General features: G+C 42.1%; 2 pseudogenes; both read left to right on the top strand.

The window, feature by feature from the left end:
• Positions 1-1,437: 1,437 nt before the first annotated feature.
• On the top strand, positions 1,438-4,125 carry LOC111591173 (uncharacterized; annotated as a pseudogene).
• LOC103652619 (myosin-3-like) lies at positions 4,057-5,577 on the top strand (annotated as a pseudogene).
• The last annotated feature ends 2,434 nt before the right edge of the window (positions 5,578-8,011 follow it).

Raw genomic sequence — 8,011 nt, 5'->3', positions numbered from 1 at the left:
ATTCTTTGCTTTCGATAATGAACTCAAAGGGAGATGTTTTTTTGGATCTTCGATTCGAATCCCTTTGAAACTAGGTTCATGGTTTGAGCTTGTTATAGTAAATGAAATAATCATGTGAGGGGACAACGAAAACCTTTATCTAAAGGCAATGCCAAAAAGGAGTTTCAACGAAGATAAGATGTGTGTGGCATGTTTTATGTGTTGAAATATCATAAATGTACATCCTCGAATGTGAAGCATTATCGTGTAAAAAGGAGGGGTAAATGTAATTTCATACAAGGTTGTAGAGGGGATCGACCCGATAAATAGGTGAATAGTGTGATCGCTAGGGGGTCAACCATTTGTGCAATTTGAACCTGTTGTCACTGTCATGCAATTCAAGAGTCTCCAAAGGTATAATTCAATTGTTGAAGTTTTCATTTATGGTAGCTTGTATTATCTGAGTTTCTTCATGAAGTTTATGTTTTTCTATACCATACAACTTTTTCTTTGAGCTACTGCAAATTATAAAGGTTTGATTCTATATCAATATGATTGTATGAGTATGTTTAAATGAAAAAAATCAATACTTGTCAAATAATAAAACAAGGATAAAAGATTCTTACACCACCTCCCTCTTCTGAAACAAGGAGAGGGGAAAACCAATATTGTAATCATGTTGTCATATTGTTGTTCTTTTTGAATTGCGGCAAGTCCACAATAGTTGGACAACCACACATGTAGCTATACCGACCTAACCGGTCTAGCCAACTTTACTACGAATCTATGTAGAAACCTTTTGAAGTTTGTATTTATTTCACCTAGACTCCAAATGAGATGATCAAGGTATGTATTTTTATCAGCTCGACTAGAGGAATGCAATGATACATTCAATTCTTCTTTTGAGGTAGTTGGCAAATCTAGTCTGACCTGTTTAGAACTTTGGGTTAGCCCTTTCCCCTTTTAAATGCTAATTCTTTCATTTGTACTTTACTACGAATATATTTTATGGTATACACTTTGGCCGCTCTTGATTCTCAACACGTGCATAGTATACCTATTAGGTGTTATAAATGTTAGCCAACTTTTGTATGCTTGGTCAAATTTAAATCTAATTTGACTTAGAATAAAACTAAAACATAATATTTGTTTGGAACGAAGGAGTATACACAATATAATATCGTTTTGCATGAGCCATATGAACCAACAACCAACCAAACAATTAACGTAGAGAACTTACTTGACAAACGTTTGGAACTTGCCTTTTCGGTTCACTCTCTAGGTAGCGAAGCATTATGCTCGATCCCAAAAGTTGAGTCTCAAAGAGCGTTATGCATATATATAATACATGCAATCAGGTGATCACAACAGAGAAATATAATATCTATACTACCTATTAAGGCTGCAAGGGGTAGGCTGCCTCCCCTGGTTCTGCCCTCGGTGAATCTACACCGTCCAATGGCTTCTGTAAATCTACACCGTCCGCCCCTGCTTACGCCCACGTTCGTCCTCGTCTCCACGCCCATGTTCGTCCCCCGCCTCCCCCTATTCCACCCCCCTGTTCGCACCTGCCGCCCCTGCTCCCCCTGTTCGCACCCGCCGCCCCTGCTCCCCCTGTCCCGCGCCGCGGTGACAGGATCCGAGAACACCCCTGCGGACGCGTCCAGGATTCAAGGCCTCCCCCTCCCTTCCCCTGCCCTCACTCGTACGCCGTCGCCCCCTCCACCGCCGTCGTGCGAGAGGGAGGAGGGACCTCTGGATCTCCGTGGGGCGTGGAGGAGTGGGACGACGCACGCGGAGGCAGCCCCGGTCGGTTGCTGCTGTATCCGTCCAGGATCGGGGGAATTCCAGGAGGCAGGTGAGCATTGCGCCGCGGTTCTTCTTCGTCTCCCTAGCGACGACAACACTACTGTTTTGCGCCTGGATTCGAGTGGATTGGGTTGGATCGGGTTAGTCATTACTCATCAGTCGAGTCCGGTTCTAGACTGAGGTTGTTCGTTCGTCCGTTCGTTCCGTGGACGGGCTTCGCGGCCGAGCAGGTCGGGTCTCAGGCGAGCGCAGCATCGGCGAACCCCGATTCCTCGAACAGAAACTAGGCGTGCGCCGCATTTGCGAGATGAGAGCCGCTGCGCCGGCCGCCAGGAGATCATCGTGCGTCCGTGCTGGGAGCCAGGTGCCCCAGCCCTTCCACCTTCCACGGCTCCACGCCTTCGTTTGCAGCGCGCAGCGCGCCCGGCCACCGCCCTCCGCCGGCGCTTCCCGGGCACGGGCACCAACCACGCCCACGCCCACGCCTCCGCGGCCGAGCGGCACCGCCCAGGCCCCAGGCACCCACACCGGCACTGCCCAGGCCAGGCCTTGGCTCCGTCTCTACGACCAGCTTGTGTATCTGTTAGTCAGCTCTCTCACCTACAGCTTCCGTAGCCTCCTAGGCTTGTAGCTACCATAAACTATGTAACTCTTGTAGCTACTGTGATTGTGCTTGCTGTGACCATCCTCCTGTTCGATGGAACCGTGCAGTGATGTCCAACAGAGACGAGGTGTCTGTTTTTGTCAAGTGCTTGCGGCTTGGCGCCGCCGAGTACCTGGTGAAGCCGCTGCGCACGAATGAGCTGCTGAACCTTTGGACCCATGTGTGGCAGCGGAGACGGATGGTAAAGGGCACTATGCTGACTCACCTTAACCTCTGCGTTTAGAAGCATGCTCTAGGCTGAGATGCTCGTAGGCGTTGATGTACCGCCGTGAATTATTCTTTAAATCGAGTGCTGGTGTTGGCAGCTTGGTTTGCCCAAGAAAAACTTCTTCAATGACAACTTCGAGTTGGTGCTCTCAGAACCTAGCGATGCCAATACCAATAGCACCACCCTCCTCTCAGATGAGACCGACGATAGGCCTAAAGGAAACACGAATCAAGAAACAGGCACCTCAAAGCAACTTGAATACGAGGTAATGAACCAAGCACCCATTTGGAAGATTGTTGCAGTCCAGTTTTTTTTGTTTGTCTAGATGTTTCCAGTTCTGTTGTTTGATGTTGCCACAAAGATCTGCCCTTTTGGCTCTATGTTGTATGTTGATGACATGCTAACAATATACTTGTTTAAATGCCCTTCCACTTCTTTGTGTGTTTCAGTCTAATCCTTTAGTTGCTGAGCCCGACCAGAGAGAAAAGATGGAGGGTGTTCCAGGCTCTGCCCTAGATGCCAGTCAAAAATGTAAGATGTTTCAGCCGGACCTTTGTTCTGCCCTGGAATATCTGGTCTTGTATTGTTAATCACCTTTATTTCTCTATCTGTTTTCTGATAAATTATTTTAATTGCCAGCCTCTCCGAGAAGAGTGTTTTCACGCCCTATAAAAACTAACCTGAGGGTTGCCGAGTCGTCTGCATTTCTAGCATATGTCAAGTCAAGCACCCCAGCCACCAGCTCATTTGACAGCGAATTACAAAGGGGTGGCAGCCGATTAGATTCCTTGGATAACCAGGGTAATTGCTCTAGCGCAACCGATAGAAGTGACACCGGTACTGATGTAAATATTCGGAACAAAGAAGCTTTTGAGATGCCTGCGCAGTACCCTATGGTATGGTTTTCTTCCTCTAACATGCATATGGAGCGAAGCAGCGAAGGCCATAATGATACTTCAGGAACTCCACCTGCATACCATTTCCCATTTTATTATCCAGGGATGGTAGAGCACAACATGGCACTTTCGTCGGCGCAAGATTTTCAAGCAAACATAAACAATGCTCAAGCACATACACCGCAAGAAGGCACATTTAAGATTTGCCATTATGCAGGGGAGGTTGGTGAATTCTGTCTTGTTTTATCTTTAAGCTATTTCTAATCTTCAACATCCTCCAGATCTGCAAGTTTGCCCATTCAATAGTTGATTATATACTAATTTGCTGTTGTAGCTCTTCTATATGCAACATGATAGTGGTCCTGATTGGCTGATTTTCATTCCAGGTGACATATGATACAGCTGGGTTCCTAGAGAAGAACAGAGATCCACTACACTCTGAATCGATCCAACTACTATCATCATGTAAATGTGAACTTCCAAAACATTTTGCCTCTGTCATGGTTGCTGATTCTCAGAATAAATCAAGTCTGTCATGGCATTCAGTAATGGATACACAGAAACAAAGTGTTGTCACGAAATTTAAGGTACTAATTCAAATCTTCCATTCTTTCATCTTCACAGTAAATATTGTCAAAAATGGTTCTCTAGATCTCTATGCTTTTGGTCTATATAAGTTGTATACAGTTTCTTGGTAGTTCTTTTGATTCTTTGTTCATAATAATACCTTAATGCCTTATCATTCTTATATAAAGTTGTATTACATTTAGCCATCCCAATGCTCTGCTGTGTATTCAGGCTCAACTGTTCAAGCTGATGCAGTAGTTGGAGAGTACAACCCCACATTTTATTCGATGCATTCAACCAAATAGCAAACAACTTCCCAGGTTATTCGAGCATGATCTTATCTTGCACCAGCTTAAATGCTGTGGGGTGCTTGAAGTTGTCCGGATATCAAGAACATGCTATCCAACTAGGATCACTCACCAACAGTTTGCTGAAAGGTTGCTAATTCGTAGAATCTGACTTCAAAAATTTACTTGTTTTATTTTGTTTGATATTGTGCGTCACTTGACTTGCTATTTGTTCAATAATACACAGATATGGGTTTCTTCTCTTGCGTTCGATTGCATCTCAAGACCCACTTAGTGTTTCAATTGCTGTTTTGCAACAGTTGAACATCCCCCCTGAAATGTATCAAGTTGGCTACACAAAATTGTTTTTCCGTACAGGACAGGTACAATGCAACGACCAGCTGCACTAGCATACAAAATGCTTTAATAGTTTGGTTTAATTTTCGATCACAACTGCTATATTTTATGTGTGGTTTCTAATCTTGATTATTCTGTAGGTTGCTGCACTGGAAAATGCTAAAATACAGATGCTTCATGGAACCCTCCGTATTCAGAAACACTTCCGGGGTATGCATTCTCGTCAGGGATATCAACGACTCAAGAAAGCGGCAATGAATTTGCAATCATGTAATATACTTCATTTTCTTTTTGTTCAAAACATTTCTGAATTCTAATACTATGAACATCTATCATACTCTTCCTATTTTAGTTATCGGCTGACAAATGCTGTTTATTTTATCTTATTTTCTTGACTTTCCAAACTGCAGTTATACGTGGTGAAAGAGCAAGAATACACTTTGATAATCTTGTCAAGAGATGGAGGGCAGCTGTTCTAATACAGAAGTACACTAGGCGTCGACTTGCAGCTAACATGTTTAATGATCAACTGAATCATATCATTCTTCTTCAGTCTGGTAATTAATATGATAAAAATGGGCATATTAACATTACCCTAGAGTACTGGATCTATCTAATCATGTGTTGTCATATGTTGCTGCAGTGATGCGTGGGTGCCTGACTAGAAGGAAATACAAGTGCCTGCAGAATGAAAAGGAGTCAAAGGCCAGTCACAACATAGTTCCAGGGGAAACAAGGAAGAATAATGCTGAGTCAAGAATAAGCCATGTGAGTTTTATATCAAAAGATATCTACAGTTTTATCTGTTCTAATCTTCTAATGTGGTAGCTGCATGTTGATTTCATCCAGTACTGAATGAGAAGTAAATATAATCTAAACCAATTTGCTACTGCTATACTAGAGAGAAGAAGGTCTACTCGACGGCGATACTAGAGAGAAAAAAGTCACCGAACCGCCTTGTCGTCGACGAGGCCACCAACGACGATAACTCCATCGTCGCATTGCACCCTGACAGAGGTTGCAGCTCTTCCGCGACGATATTGTGCTCCTCAAGGTCTTATATTATATGGCTAATCTGAGCTTGTTGCAGCAGCTTTGGGATGTTGAGCTAATTTAGCATATTGTATTATCACGTGACCGATCTCTGTGTGTTCGATCTGAATTCCGTGTATTTGGAGTGCAGACCTGTTAGAAATAAACTTTGCTTTTATCTCAAGTACTTGCTGAAGTGTTTAATGTTGTAATTTGTTGTATTGTTTGAGAACTTGAGTATGCTGAGGCAGTGAGGGTATTTGGGCTCCCTCTGCTTTGTTGCTGTAGTGTGTAGATTTTAGAAATTTACCAATTCACATTCGTACACCATTGATTCATTTGAAGGTAGTAGTAATCTAGATTTCTTTTATTGCTTGCTTCAGTAACATATTTTAATATACTTGGTTTGTTGTGTTCAAATCTCCTCATACATTTGTTCTATATTTAAATGCAACCATTTTTTTGTATGAATTAATTCATTGTTCATAGTTAGAACAGAGAATCAACACTATTTAGTAATGCATGATTAACTCATTGTTCATAGTTAGAACAGGGAAGCAACACTATTTAGTATTATTCAAATTTGTCTTCATTGTTCTGCTAGATGAAGATGATGTGCTGCATACAAAATTCTTTTTTGTGATCCCTATCGTGATAATTTGGATTTGATGGCTGTACTTGTAACTCAAGTGTGTTCAAGGGACTGGTCAATTGGATATGGGTTGGCCTATCTTTTTTAAAGTCTCTTTATGGCTACTGTTTGTCCACCAGTGTCAGGATGTGAAATATGGGAAGCGTGTGCACATTCTTCCAATTGATGGTACAGTTCAAGGCATTACAGGGAACCTATTTGATGCCTTCTTGAAACGTAAGTTTCTGATCTTGTGAATTTCTTAGTTGATCTAGGTTTTTTTGGGCATCAGCATGGCTCCATGGCGCTTATTTCTCATGTTACTTCAACTGAAGTAGCTCCCTTTTCTTTTGTTGTCAATGGTTTACTGAGTTCTGATCAAGGAGGAGTCTGCCATTTATACTACCTAATTAATATGCTTGTATATTGTTTCTGCCATTTCATGTAGACCTTGCAGCTGTTTTGTCATAATAACACCCCTTATGGAACTGTGCAACATACTTCCTAGAAGCATACATGCCCGTGAGGAAAGGAGACCTTTTCCTTGTCATGGGTGGAATGAGAAGCGTGGAATTCAAAGTGATAGAGACTGACCCTTCTGAATATTGTATCGTTGCCCCAGATACTGAAATATTTTGTGATGGGGAGCCTATTAAGAGAGAGGATGAGGAGCGTCTTGATGAAGTTGGTTATTATGATGTTGGTGGAGTTAGAAAGCAAATGGCCCAAATCAGAGAGCTTGTTGAGCTTCCACTACGTCATCCTCAGCTTTTCAAATCTATTGGTGTGAAGCCACCAAAGGGCATATTGCTATATGGGCCACCTGGTTCTGGAAAGACTCTTATTGCTCGTGCTGTTGCAAACGAGACTGGAGCCTTTTTCTTTCTAATCAATGGTCCAGAGATAACAAAATTTATATGTATAGCTAGGATCACCAATAGATTATAAAATCTTTTCTCATAACAATATAACACATTTATATATAAGTTATCATGATATTATATGTTCCCGTTGCAACGCACGGGCACTAACCTAGTCCATCAAGAAAAAAAAAAGACTCGGTGTGTTGGGTGACCATCCGTCGGTGAAACAGTCAAATAACGTTATTTTTCTTTTGCCAAAAAAAATCATTTTTGCCTAGCCAAGTATTTACATTGCCAAAATGTTTAAATAAACTACCCATGTTCGAAGCTTATCAACCTAATCTTTTATTATGTTAAATTGGTAGATGCGTGCAGTTTAGGGGTTATTTGTTTGGAATTATAATCTAACATATTTTGGTTAAAAAAGTTAGAATCCCAAAAACAAACAAACCCTTAATAGGGCTAGAGTCTATTGATCTTCAAATGTTAGATAGCTTGTTTAAATATAAAGGAAAATCATTTGATTGGATTATTTGAAATATAAATAAAAATGTCCAGTTTCCTTGTCAGGCTTAGCTGTTCCATTGAATTGGCGCCCGCTCAGTACAAAATTCGTCAGTACTATGATCGGCGGTGGCATCCAATAGAAGAGACCCTATCCCTATCCAATCTTGTAGCAGCACACCCCGACGGGTCAACAGGCAACCCAGGAGGCACC

Source organism: Zea mays, chromosome 3 (genome assembly GCF_902167145.1).
Source record: "Zea mays cultivar B73 chromosome 3, Zm-B73-REFERENCE-NAM-5.0, whole genome shotgun sequence".
Lineage (NCBI taxonomy): Eukaryota > Viridiplantae > Streptophyta > Magnoliopsida > Poales > Poaceae > Zea > Zea mays.
This window is presented reverse-complemented; position numbering and strand designations above follow the sequence as displayed.